General features: G+C 38.2%; 1 protein-coding gene across 5 annotated transcripts in view; it reads right to left on the bottom strand.

Moving 5' to 3' along the window:
- Positions 1 to 14597, bottom strand: part of NRF1 (nuclear respiratory factor 1) — a 147521-nt gene that overhangs the window by 51833 nt on the left and 81091 nt on the right. The window lies entirely within an intron of this gene.

The following is a 14597-nucleotide window of genomic DNA, read 5'->3' as shown; positions in this document are numbered from 1 at the left end:
GAAGGAGATAGAAGTATGAGTTTATATGTATCTGTGTAAACATGGTTCAAGATGAGAAATAAAGAATGCTAGAATCAAAAAGTGACCACTGAGGCCAATTCCGTGCCTTGAGGAATTAAGCTGTTACCAACACGCCCCAATGCGTAGATGGTTTAGGCAATTTTTTCTGTGGGATATTTGAGCATTTTTTTTTTTAAAGTGTACAAGCAGATTACTAATGGAAATCATCAGAAAATGAGACTCAAGTGTAACCATAATTAGAAGAGAAAACTAGAACTAGGCAGCTGTCAGAGATGTTCCATGTGCTAGAAATCTCTGGATGGAAATGTCTCAAAGTCTTGGGAAGAAGAGAGTAGGAGAAACAAGCAACACACAGGGAAGGTTGCGTACACAGGCAAAACTCCACCAAAAATTAAAAAATGGGACCAGAGTGAAATTTAACTGCTGGTATACAAGTTCTAACTCAGAGGTAGATTTTAACTTTTTACTAATTATCAAATGTATAAATTTGCCCCGATATCAAAACAAGAGGTAAAAAGCACTTTCTACTATAAAAGTTGACTTTTCAAGTCTGTACATTTGGGGGATGAAGACCATTCTTTGCTTTTAAATGCATAGAAATGATGTGACTTCACTGAAAAAGACGATTTTCCACCAGACTATTATTTTATACTGTCCCAAATAAACAGTGCGAAGGCTAAAGGGACTATCATTAAGGGAAAATGAACTATTCAGTATAGAAAGAGTTAAATGATTTCTTTCCAGAATTCAGCACTGTGCTCTCATTACCAGCTGGATTAATTACTGGTCCTGGAGAGTTTTGGAAACCCAAGCTACTCAATGTGCTTGTTAAGGAAGGTTTGTCTTTAATCCCCAGAGGAGACAATCAACAGGATCAGCAAAGGTAAAGCCTACCCTCTCAGGCTGTCCTTTAATTGGGCTGCAGTAAGCTTTCCGAGCCTCTCATTCTTATTTAGGGTTCTATATGGGCTTAAAGTGCCCCGCTTGGTCAGGAAACCCACCCCAAACCAGCAAAGAGTAGAAAGTACCACTCCTTCCAGGGCACATTCAGCAAAGAAAAATGGTATCAAATTCCTGCCAGTGGCAGTCAAAAGTGAAGATTATGTAGAAACCATAGATGGTTTTAAAAAAGATTTTCTGAAATTCTAAAAAGTTTAATCCAACCCGAATGAGACAATTCCCACTACGTTAGAAATTTTCCACTCGTAAATTCAGTAGGTTCTTTGCTGTCTTGCCCTTACACATTCCCAAGTGCCCATCTTCTCTCATTCCATCTTTGTGTGCTTGTACCCAAGTCCTAGGGTTTTTGAGGCCCCTGGTGTCTATTTTGATTCAGTTACGAAGAAAAGGCTTCTCAAGACGTTTGCCAACTCCCCATCTACTTAAGAGATGAGAGTATATGTAATAAATTTCAAGAGAAAGCTGCTGAAATCAAATTGTGTTGGCAGGTCATGTTTTCTATAGCCTATAAGGGAAACAGGAATGTGGCAGAGAATTTTCAGACTGTGGCTTCATTATTTTAACTTAAAAGTCAACAGACTCAATTATATTCAAATGGATATTTAAAGGGTACTAGAAAGCAAAAGCAAAATGATTTTTTTGCTATTTAAAATGATTTCTACCACTGACCTCTGGTTCACAGAGATAATGAAAGTGACTTTCCTTATTAGAAACGCCAATCCTGTATCCCCCATTCCCTGGTAGCACCAGCAGAAACACTGGCTTCTTTTAATCTCATTTCCTCATTAAACATATTCCCATAGAAACATGGGAAGAACAAGTTTGGAAGGAAAAATAAATTCAGAGAATAGGAGGGACAGTCAATGAAGACACTCATTTCGAGACTCTTCTCTCAAGCCAACCCTTCGTCTTCATACCCCATCAACCTACCAAACTGTCCCTCGCATTCATCAAATTGCTCTTAAAATTCTACCTTCCCTTTGAAGGAGTCTCAGATTGGTCCATTTCTGCTACCTCATCTCAGCTGTACTCCTCTGTACAAAAATCTAAATAAACAAAGTCCTCTTGATACCTTCGCCAATCCAGTCACCTGTCAGCAGCAGAGCATCCTTCCTTATAGGCCAAATTCTATGTGTTTACATAAATATATGATGGAAAAGCTCAGTTTTATTTTTATTATTTTTTAAAGATTTTATTTATTTATTTGACACACACAGAGAGAGCGCGCGAGAGAGCGAGCACAAGCAAGGGGAGCAGCATAGGGAGAGGGAGAAGCAGATTCCCCGCTGAGTGGGGAGCCCAATGCGGGTCCGATCCCAGGACCCTGGGATCATGACCTGAGCCGAAGGCAGACCCTTAACCGACTGAGCCCCCCAGGCGCCCCTGAAAAGCAGTTTTAAAGTGATGAAAGAAAACACAAATGGTATGATATTGTACATATTTTACTACAGCTCACTTTTTCCACTCAACATATTGTCACAGAGATCTTCTCATGGTAGTACAACTAGAATAATCTCATTTTTAAGAAAAAGTAGTTCCCTAGTATCCATGATATAGATTTTTCCATTTTATTTAACCATTCTCCTGCTGATAAGCATTTATTTACAGTGCTTGTAAAAATGTTTCTTTGTGCATAGGTGTGGGTATTTCTCTAGCAGCAAAGTGAAATAGCTGGTTAGAAGGCATATGCATTTAATTTTTTTTTTTTTTAAGTAGGCTCCATGCCTAGCATGAAGCCCAACTCAGAGCTTGAACTCACAACCCTGAGATCAAGGCCTGAGCTGAGATCGAGAGTTGGATGCTTAGCCAACTGAGTCACCCAGGTGCCCCTGCATTTAACATTTTAATAGACACTGCCAAATTGTCCTCCAAAAAGTACCAATACCACTCCCATCAACAATACACACAAGACCCATTTTTTTCACACCCTCCCTCAAATTTTATTATCCAGCTTTCTTATTTTGATTCATCGAATGTGGGGGAAATGGTAATTATTTTAATTTTCATTACTAGTGAGGTTGAGAATCTTTTTATATATTTCGTGATTATTTTTTTTCTTTTTGTGAACTGTTCAGAATGCTTTGCTTATTTTTCTAATTATCTCTTTCTTATTAATTTGAAGGACATATTAATATGTTCTGGATATTACTACTTGCCATATAATCTGCAAATATTTTCCTCTAGTCTAGTTGTATCCTGCATATGGAATTTATAGGCCTTTATATGCCTTCTATTAGTATTCCTAAATATATCATTACTCTTTTACTCTACTCAAAATATGCTATGTTCTACCTAAGAATTCAGTAATTTTGTTACCAATATTTTTGTTATTCTCAATCTCATCCTGCATACCTAATATTTACAAAATGTTGAATGGCATCATATAAACATTTTTTGATAATTTTAGATGGTAGGAAAAGCCTACTTTGCATATCGGTTTTGACATTACAGTAGGGAGAAGTAATTTGGGACTATTATCTACAACAGTGGTTCTCAAAGTTGGCTGCACACTGGAATCACCTGGGGAGTTTAAACACTATACATGCCTGGATCTCATTCCCAAAGATTCTGATTTAATTAGTCTGGAGTATGGCCTGGGCACTAGGACTTTAAGTTCTCCAGGTGATTTTACTATGTGGCCAAGTTTGAAGACAACTCTACTAAATTTGTTTTTGTCATAAAATATACATAGCATAAAATTTATCACTCTAATATGTACAATTCAGTGGCGTTAAGTACATTCACAATGCTGTATAACCATCGCTCCTACTTCCAGAATTTATTCATCATCATCCCAAACAGAAACTCTGTATGCATTTATCAATAACTCCCCATTCCTACTCTTCCCTGGCCCTGGTAAACTCTACATTCTGTCTCTATGAATTTGCCCATTCTAGATACATCATTTAAGCAGAATCACACACAATATTTATCTTTTCTGTTTGGTTTATTTCACTTAGTATACTGTTTCTACTCTTTGGGTAGGAGGCCAGACCTATGCTTTTTCAAAACAACACCCAAAAAACCTAAATTGACAGCTGATGAATATTTTCTAAGTAAAACATGTCAAGACCTGTGAATAACTTCTTCCTAATGAAGCAATCACTGTGCTGAATGTTTCTTAAGGTTCTTCCTGAAAACCGGTGAGGAATTACTATCCTCCTGCATCATCGCCCCAAGGCACTATTAAAGCAACAAAGATTGCCCCAGTGAGAGTAAGAGGAGGACATAAGTTCAGGTGAGGAAAGGGAAGGGACAAGGGAAAAAGTAGTAGATTTTTTAAAAAGTATAATTACTATAGAATATTTATATTAGTTTTAGGTGTACAACATACTGGTTTGACAATTCTATATATTACTCAGCGCTCACCAAAATAAGTGCTCACCATCTGTCACCATACAATGTTATTACAACATTATTGACTACATTCCCTACTCTGTTTCACCTCCTTGACTTATTTTATAACTAGAAGTTTGTACCTCTTAATTCCCTTTATCTATTTTGCCCATCCCCCCACTCACCTCCCCTCTGGCAACAACCAGTTTGTTCTATTTAAGAGTCTGTTTTTTTTTTAGATTCCACATATAAGTGAAATCATACAGTATTTGTCTTTCTCAGTCTTATTTCATTAGCATAACACCCTGTAGGTGCATCCCTGTTGCTGCAAAAGGCAAGATCTCATTCTTTTTAATGGCTGAGTAATATTCCATTGTATATATACCACCTCTTATTTATCCATTCATCTGTGGATGGACACTTGGGCTGCTTACATATCCTGGCTATTGTAAATAATGCTGCAATAAACACAGGGGTGCATATACCTTTTTGAATTAGCGTTTTTGTTTTCTTTGGGTAAATTCCCAGTAGTGGAATTACTGGATCTCACTGTATTTCTATTTTTAATTTTTTTTATTTTTTAAAAAAAACTCCTAAGTTTTTTTATTTACGTGATCTCTACACCCCATGTGGGGCTCAAACTCATGACCCCAAGATCAAGAGTTGCATGCTCTTCTGACTGAACCAGCCAGGCGCCCCACTATTTTTTTTTTTAAAGAGTCTTTTTTTTTTTTTAAGAGAATGCAAAGGGTTTGGGGAGGGGCAGAGGAAGAGGGAGAGAGAGAATCTTAAGCAGGCTCCACACGCATCATAGAACCCAATGTGGGGCTTGATCTCACGACCCTGAGATCATGACCCAAACTGAAACCAAGAATTGGTTGCGTAACCAACTGAGTCACCCAGGTGCCCCACAGCCCCAGTATTTTTATAATTTTTTGAGAAACCTCCATTGTTTTCCACAGTGACTGCACCAATGTACATTTCCACCAATAGTGCACAAATGTTCCATTTTCTCTACATTACCACCAAACTTATTTCTTGTCTTTTCGATACTAGCCATTCTGATAGATGTGAGGTGATATCTTATTGTGGTCTTCATTTGTATTTCACTGATAATAAGTGGTGCTGAGCATCTCTTCATGTCTGTTGGCCATGTGTATGTCTTCTTTGGAAAAATGTCTATTTAGGTTTTCTGCCCATTTTTTAATTGGATTGTTTGGTTTTTTGGTATTGATTTGTATAACTTCTTTATATATTTTGGATATTAACCCCTTAACAGATATATCATCTGTAAATATCTTCTCATATTCAATAGGCTGCCTTTGGTTTTGTTGACCATTTCCTTTGCTGTGTAAAATATATTTATTCTGGCATAGTCCCAATAGTTTATTTTTGCTTCGTTTTCCTTGCCTGAAAAGACATATCCACAAATATGTTGTGAAGGCTATGTCCAAGAGATCACTGCCTATGTTTTCTTCTAAGAGTTTCATGGTTTCAGGTCTCCCATTTAGGTCTTTAATCCATTTTGAGTTTTATTTTTATGTATGGTGAAAGTAAGTGGTCAAGTTTCATTCTTTTTTTTTCTTTAAGATTTTATTTATTTAACAGAGAGACACAGTGAGAGAGGGAACACAAGCAGGGCAAGTGGGAGAGGAAAAAGCAGGCCTCCCACCAAGCAGGGAGCCCGATGCAGGGCTTGATCCCAGAACCCTGGGATCATGACCTGAGCCGAAGGCAGACACTTAACGACTGAGCCACCCAGGCGCCCCAGTCAAGTTTCATTCTTTTGCATGTAGCTGTCCAGTTTTCCTAATACTATCTTTTTTTTAAAGATTTTATTTACCTATTTGACAGAGAGAGAGACAGCGAGCGAGGGAACACAAGGAGGGGGGTTGTGAGAAGGAGAAGCAGGCTTCCCACTGAGCAGGGAGCCCGATGCGGGGCTCGATCCCAGGACCGCGGGATCGTGACCTGAGTCAAAGGCAGATGCTCAATGGCTGAGCCACCCACGCGCCCCCCCCCCAATACCATTTTTTGATGAGAGTGTCTTTTCCCCACTGTATATTCTTGCTTCTGTGGTCACAGATTAATTGACCATAAAATGGATTTATTTCTGGGCTCTTTATTCTGTTCTATAGATCTTTGTGCCTATTTTTTGTGCCAGTACCACACTGTTTTGATTACTATAGCTTTGTAGTATATTTTGAAATCTGGATTTGTGATACTTCCAGCTATGTTCTTCTCTCTCAAAATTGCTTTGGCTATTTGGGGTCTTTCATGATTCCATACAAGTTTTAGGATTCTTTGTTCTAATTCTGTGAATAATGTTATTGGAATTTTGATAGGGATTGCACTGAATCTGTAGATTGCTTTGGGAAGTATGGAAATTATATTAATTAATTAATTAATTTTTAAATTTTAAGTAGGCTCCACACCCAGTGTGGGGCTTGAACTCATGATCCTGAGATTAAGAGTTGCATGCTCTACTGACTGAGCCAGACAGGCACCCCTTAATGATATTAATTCTTCCAATCCATGAGCATAGAATATCTTTCCATTTGTTTATGTTGTCTTCAATTTCTTTCATCGATGTCTTACAGTTTTCAGAGTATAGGTCTTTCACCTCCTTGGTTAAGTTTATTCCTAAGTATTTTATTCTTTTTGGTGCAACTGTAAATGGAATTGTTTTCTTCATTTCTCCTTCTTCTACTTTGTTATTAGTGTATAGAAAACAACAAATTTCTGTATATTAATTTTGTATCCTACAACTTTACTGACCTGATTTATCAGTTCTAATAGTTTTTTGGTGGAGTATTTAAGTTTTCTATATATAGTACCATGTCATCTACAAATAGTGACAGTTTTACTTCTTCCTTACCAATTGGATGCCTTTTATTTCTTTTTCTTGTCTGACTGCTGTGGCTAAGACTTCCAGTACTAAGCTGAATCAAAGTGGTAAGAGTGGACATCCTTGTCTTGTTCCTGATCTTAGAGGAAAAGTTCTCAGTTTTTCACCACTGAGCATATGATGTTAGCTGTGGACTTTTCATATACGGCCTTTATTATGTTTAGGTATGTTCCCTCTAAACGCAGTATGTTGAAAGTTTTATCATGAACAGATGTTGTATTATGTCAAATACTTTTTATGTATCTCATGAGATAATCATATGGTTTATAACCTTCCTCTTGTTAATTGGATATATCACATTGACTTATTTGTGAATATTGAACCACTCTTGCATTCCTGGAATAAATCCCATTTGACCATGGTGAAATCTTTTCCTTAAATGTATTATTGAATTCAGTTTGCTAATATTTTGTTGAGGATTTTTACACCTACGTGCATCAGCGATACTGGCCTATAGTTTTCTTTTTTGTAGTGTCTTTTTCTGGTTTTGATATCACGGTAACACTGGCCTCACAGAATGAATTTGAAAATTTCTCTTCCTCCTTTATTTTTTGGAATAGTTTGAGAACAGATATCAACTCTTCTTTAAATATTTGGTAGAATTCACCTGTGAAGACATCTGGTCCTAGACTTCTGTTTGTTGGGAGCTTTTTGTTTTATTTGTTAATTATTTTTTAAAGTATGTGTTTGTTTGTTTGTTTATGTAATCTCCACATCCAACATGGAGGACTCTGAGGGTAAGAGTCACATACTCTTCTGACTGAGCCAGCCAAGTGCCAGGTGCCCCAGAAGTGTTCTGTTTTTGTTTTTTTACAATTCAGTTTCATTACTAGTAACTGGTCTGTTCAGATTTTCTATTTCTTGTTGATTCAATTTTTGGAAGAGTATATGTTTCTAGGAATTTACCTTTTTTTTTTTTTTTAGGTTGTCCAATTTACTGGCATATAATTTTTCACAATATGCTCTTATAATCCTTTATATTTCTATGGTACCAGTTGTTACTTCTCTTAATTTCTGATTTTATCCCTTTATCATTATGTAGTGCCTTCTTTGTCTCAAAAAGGACTGAATTTTAACCAATAATCCTGGACTGGTCTTTTCAGAGATGTTTCTTCTATAATTATAATCTTTGCCTGGATCTCTTCTAAGACAAATTCCAAGAAGATTTACAACTTCCCAAGAACAAGAGAATCCTATTGGACTCAAGTGTGGTAAAGAGCAGAACTGATTTCCCACTAGCAAAATCATAATCATTGCTTAAAGACTCTTCGAGCAACGATGTAATTCCTAAATTCAAAGTGTAGTCTGGTAATTAGTAGCAGCATTGGCTGGGATCTTGCTAAAAGGGAGATTTTCAGGTTCCACTCAAGACCAACTGATTCACAGTCTGAATTTAAATGACAAGACTTTCAGGTAACTCATGCACACTGAAGTTTGAGAAGCACAATTTAGCCCATTCTCTGGTTTCTGGTCTGAAGTATCCTATAAAATTGTGCTAACCTGGCTTTCAAAATCTCTAAAAAAGATGATTTCATTAATTCTGGGGTTGCAGAATCTACACTAAATTAATGATTTCTTCTGCTAAGCCTTATCTCAACTTCCTTCAACTCATAGCCAGGAGGCAGGCAGATGTAGGATAAGTTCTAGCCACTATTCTTTTTATTCTTTTAAAATTTTATTTATTTATTTGACAGAGAGAGACACAGAGAGAGAGGGAACACAAGCAGGGGGAGTAGGAGAGGGAGAAGCAGGCTTCCCGCAGAGCAGGGAGCCCGATGCGGGGCTCTATCCTGGGACTCCAGGATCATGACCTGAGCTGAAGGCAGACGCTTAACAACTGAGCCACCCAGGAGCGCCTCTAGTCACTATTCTTAAAGGTGCCTAGAAATGCAAGTTTTCATTTTAGCACTAAAAATATTACAGAGCTATGTATTTTTTAACACACACACACACAAACACACACACACAAAAGACTTCATCAGGGTCAAGATATATTTATAATAGTTTGTTTTTAAGTAAATGTTTATGTAAACATTCTATTTACTAACATAGTATTATACTTGTACCAAAACCAAAAATTAATAAGAAACAACAAAAACCAAAACTACAGAGCTGTTTCCTAAAAGAATCAGAGCATTTAGTTCACATAGAACTTAAGATATTCTATCATACGTAATTTCAATTTGTGTAGGTGACAACTGTGATAGTTGTTAGAGCAAGTCAAGAAATTCCTTTAAAACAGTAAATGTGGGGCGCCTGGGTGGCTCAGTCGTTGAGCGTCTGCCTTCGGCTCAGGTCATGATCCCGGGGTCCTGGGATCGAGCCCCACATCAGGCTCCCTGCTCAGCGGGAAGCCTGCTTCTCCCTCTCCCACTCTCCCTGCTTGTGCTCCCTCTCTCGCTGTCTCTCTCTGTCAAATAAATAAATAAAATCTTTAAAAAAAAATAAAACAGTAAATGTTTAGTTTTGATTAGCTGAAATACTCAACCTGAGTGATCACAATATAGTTTTACAGAAAGACAGAAAAAGAGAGAGAGAGAGAAAGCACTGGCAATATGAACTCGACCATTTAATTCCATTTGTTTGTCACTAACTTGCTTCATAAATTGCTTCCTCTCTTTATGTCTCAATTTTTCAATATATTGCCACCTGTATTGTCCCACTTCATTGCTGAGCCAAATAAAAATTCCAGGTTCACTAACTTTCTGTAAGTGAAAAATGGGTGAGAAATGGTATGTTCAGGTTACTCAAAAGTTAATATAGGTAATATAAACAGTATTAATAATTGGTAATACTATCTTTGTGTGATGCCTTCATTTTCAAAGCACTTTCCCATATAATACCTCATTTTTTCTTCCTCTGACTCCATAAAGTAGGAGGGCATATATTATTCTCATTTTCAGAAGATGAAACTGGGAACCAAGGCTATATGTGGTAGGATTGGGACTAGAGACTAGACCTTCCAACTCTAAAAAACCAGGCTAATTCTCAAATTTGTAAGGAATTAAAATAATGGAACACATAACACTAGAACAATATCAAATATAATTTACTCTTTGGATGACTGAAAATTCATCTTAGGATAGCATATAGAATTATGTTTATGAGGGTGCCTGGGTGGCTCAGTTGGTTAAGCGACTGCCTTCGGCTCAGGTCATGATCCTGGAGTCCCTGGATCGAGTCCCACATCGGGCTCCCTCCTCAGCAGGGAGTCTGCTTCTCCCTCTGACCCTCTTCCCTCTCGTGCTCTCTATCTCTCATTCTCTCTCTCTCAAATAAATAAAATCTTTAAAAAAAAAAAAAGAATTATGTTTATGAGTTAGGATCCCATCAATATAAACATTAGTCATCTCCGTTGCATTCAGGGCAGATAAGACAACTAATAGAGCTGTCTGGTTAACCCAAATCCAATTCTGTTACAGTGTACTTTTACAATTCTGGAATTTTATCACTTCAAGAAGTCATGAATTACCCATTTGGTCTGAATTCTAGAATTGGTGTCCAATTAAATTTACTTGGTCCTTTATAGCTACTGATCATATATGAGCTCTGCTTCCTTGACTATGAAAGAGGAATTATATATATACTCTGGAGGGCAAGGATTAAATGAGATACCCCTGTGAATAACTTAGTAGTGTGCCTTCCAAAACATAGTAGCTACAGAAGAGAAAAATAAGAGAAAGAAAAAGTTGTTGACATCTTCACCCAAACATAAAGTTCAACAAACTTAAAAAAATTCAAGTTCAATATAAATATGAAAATATTTTTTGTGTTTCTATGGTTATAAAAGTAATTCGTGTTAATAAGACAAATAAAATAAAAATCACCCATAATGCCACCATGCATAGATAATCACTGTTAATACTTTGGTTTTACAGTAAATATATTTACATCTCTCTAAAGTTTTACACACACGCGACAGAGACAAGTTTTGTGTGCATGTTTTAAACAAATGAAATTGATTAACTCAATTATGTATTTCCTGAAAGAAAAAATCTAGCCCTCTCCCAAAGAAACAAAATATAAAGCATTAAACAAAGTACTAAATAAAGCACTCGAATTAGAGTACATAAGAAACGTTATTTTTTTTACAGATTTTATTTATTTATTTGAGAGAGAGAGAATGAGAGACAGAGAGCATGAGAGGGAGGAGGGCCAGAGGGAGAAGCAGACCCCCCGCCGAGCAGGGAGCCCGATGTGGGACTCGATCCCGGGACTCCAGGATCATGACCTGAGCCGAAGGCAGTTGCTTAACCAACTGAGCCACCCAGGCGCCCAAGAAATGTTATTTTATAAGCAGTTAAAAACTACTGGAACTCTCTATCCCATTGCAATAGAGAACAAGTTGGCATTTTTGGTGTCTAATATTTCACTCAATAGTAAATTTCTGGTCTCTTTTGGGAGCTGCTCATCTTCTCATGTAAATTCTAAACATCACTATTATAATTTATTCAGGCACTTTGTTCCCAGATTTTCCTATTATAAACAGTGCCATGAACATACATCTTTGCTCGCCTGGTGGGCATGACATACACGTTAAATTTTGATATACACTATTGCCACCCTGCTTTCTGGAAAGATCATACCACTGCATTATTTCTATTGACAGGGTGTTAAAATGCTTGTATTCTCATTCCCTCTCCTACCTAGGTTTAGTTTGAAATAACACCCTGCTTTTACTATCATTAACAATGAAAGGTTTTGGGATCAATTAGGAAAAAAAAAAGGTAACTGGCTCACATTAATAACAAGGATCTGAGGAAAACAACTGGGGAAAAAAAAAAAGATCTGGGGTAGAAAACCCAGGATCCAAATACTCAGAAATTCCCATTCAATTAGGAGCTGGGCTTTTCATCACTCTACTCACTCCTCCTCACCATCTGTTTTATTGGTTACGTATTACTTTTTGGTCATGATCTGTGGTGAGAAGGGAAAGGAGGGAACATAGGACGATAAAGAAAATGCATGCCCCCAACAAAGCACCTCTGAGTCTGATCCCTGACTTGAGTACCAGCTTCCCTTGGATCCATCACTACACTAAGCTCTCCCAAGTGTATATGTCACAAGAATAGAAAACAGCACAGTTACAAATGTTTTACCTCCAGCATGAAAATTAAACTGTTTGCTATGACTTCTGAGGCCATAAGCCAAGTTTCATAACATGAAACTTGTCCATGATGATTTAATATAATCAAAACCTCAGATTATTTCAACCTAACACACCAAATGTGACAAAGAAGGAAAAAATGCTCATCACAGGAGAGGGCATAATGCCTCACATGCCTAACACAGTATTCTTAATCAGAAGCTTAGTTAACTTTATAGATACCTTATATCTGAGGTACAAAGAAGATTCTTTACATCAATCAGGTAAAAAAAAAAATTTCACCTTATGTTTTCTTTAATTAGTCAGAATGGTCTTAAGGACAGAATAATAGGTATGAAGTGACAGGAAAAAAGTTTAGATAATGCTTTCCTTTTTGAGCCATTATTTAGATATTCTTCAAATGTTCACAGAAAGATCTATGAATCCAACAAGCAAATGATCACAATGTAGCTTTATAAAATACTGTATGGCTTTAGACCAAGCTACAGGTTCAGACTCAGCAGGAAAAAAGGGCCACCTCCTGAGTAGCACTGTCAATGTCTGCAGCCTGTGAACACGTACTTGGAAGACTTCCAATCCAGGTAACTACCATGCTGAATTTGTTTTACTCTGACGCTTAGGTCATCTATTGAACAGATACTATTATTTAGAATTCAGAGGTTATTTGGGTGCCGGGAGCTGTAGTAGATGGCAGTAAAGAACAGAAACTAAATCCCTGCTCTCAAATTCTAGCTAGAGAGATCCCAGGTAAGTATAAATGTTAATGAGTAAGATGATTTCAGGTAGTAATCAGTGTTTCCAAGACAATAAAATGGGGGATGTGTTAGGCAGTGACTTGGTAGCAAGGAGAAGCTCCATTAGATGGGATAATCAAGAAAGGCTTGGCTCAGGAGGTGACATCTGAGGCAGACTTTGATTAGGATAAGGTTACGCATGTAATGATCCGGGAGAACAACGTTTCAGGCAGAGGAAACAGCCAACGCGAAAGAATGGGCTTGAAGTGTTGGGCAAAAAGAGGGCCAGGGTGGCCAGAGCACAGTGACTGAGGGGGAGACTGAAGAATGGAGCTGGAAGAGGCTGGATTCTCGGATTTTGCAGGACCTCAGAGGCCATGGCAGAGTCTGAATTTGATTCTAGGAATAGTGGAAAGCCATTAAAGGGCTTAAATAAGGCGGTGATATGAGCAGATTTAAGTTTTGGAAAAAACCTCTGGTGGTTCCGTGAGGTACAGACTGCAGCGGGGCAAGAGCGGCAAGGAGAGCAAGAGAGTCGATCAAATGAAATAGTCTCTACGTGAGAGATACTTGGCTTGGGTGAGGGTGGTGATGGGAACTGAGGAGAACAGTCAGATTCAGGGCACATCTCAGAGCCGAACTGAGACGACGTGGAGTGAGGGCGAAACAGGGAAACAAAGGGTTGCTCCTATGCTGGCACTTGAGCAACCAGATGGACAGTGGTGCTGGTCACCGATACGGAGGGTCGTAGGGGGAGTGGAGAGTGGGGCAATCGAAGGTTCTGTCTGGGGCATGCTGGGCACTGGATATCTAAGAATGAGTGCTATAAGCTGGGCTGTAAACAGGATATAGAAGGAACATAAAGCCCATGGGCCAGATGAGACCACTTGGAAAGAAAGTAAAGATACAGACATGCCAATACTGGTCATTGAGAACAGGAGGAAGAGCAAGCGGAAGAGCGGAGAAGGAGCACCGTGAGGTGGGAGGACATTCGGAGAGTGTGGGGTCAGACACAGAGAGCAGGAAGTGTTTTATTTATTTATTTTTAAAGATTTTATTTATTTATTTGGCAGAGAGATACAGAGAGAGAACAAGTAGGCAGAGAGGCAGGCAGAGGGAGAGGGAGAAGCAGGCTTCCCGCCGAGCAGGGAGCCCGATGACGGGCTCGATCCCAGGACCCTGGGATCATGACCTGAGCCGAAGGCAGCTGCTCAACCAACTGAGCCACCCAGGCGCCCCAGGAAGTGTTTTAAAGGAAGGAATAATCAACTGTGTCACATGCTGCTGGAAGACTGAATAAGATAAGGAAAGAAAATGCACAACTGGATTTAGCAAGAGAAGAGTACAATAAAGAAATAAGGTAGGAAAATATGTTATTAAAAAGGGCATTTGATCTTGATCAAGCTATCACTTTCAAAGCTGAGACGGACCACCTCAGCAAAATTCCTGAGGAATGCTGATTTATCTGGCTAAGTACATCTTGACTTCCTTCGTCAAAGCAAGAGGAGAGAAGCAATGACTCAGAAGGGTG

This window comes from Eumetopias jubatus, unplaced genomic scaffold (genome assembly GCF_037043125.1).
Source record: "Eumetopias jubatus isolate StellerSeaLion01/CBP00866 unplaced genomic scaffold, mEumJub1_p1.0 scaffold_14, whole genome shotgun sequence".
In the NCBI taxonomy this organism is placed as follows: Eukaryota; Metazoa; Chordata; class Mammalia; order Carnivora; family Otariidae; genus Eumetopias; species Eumetopias jubatus.
This window is presented reverse-complemented; position numbering and strand designations above follow the sequence as displayed.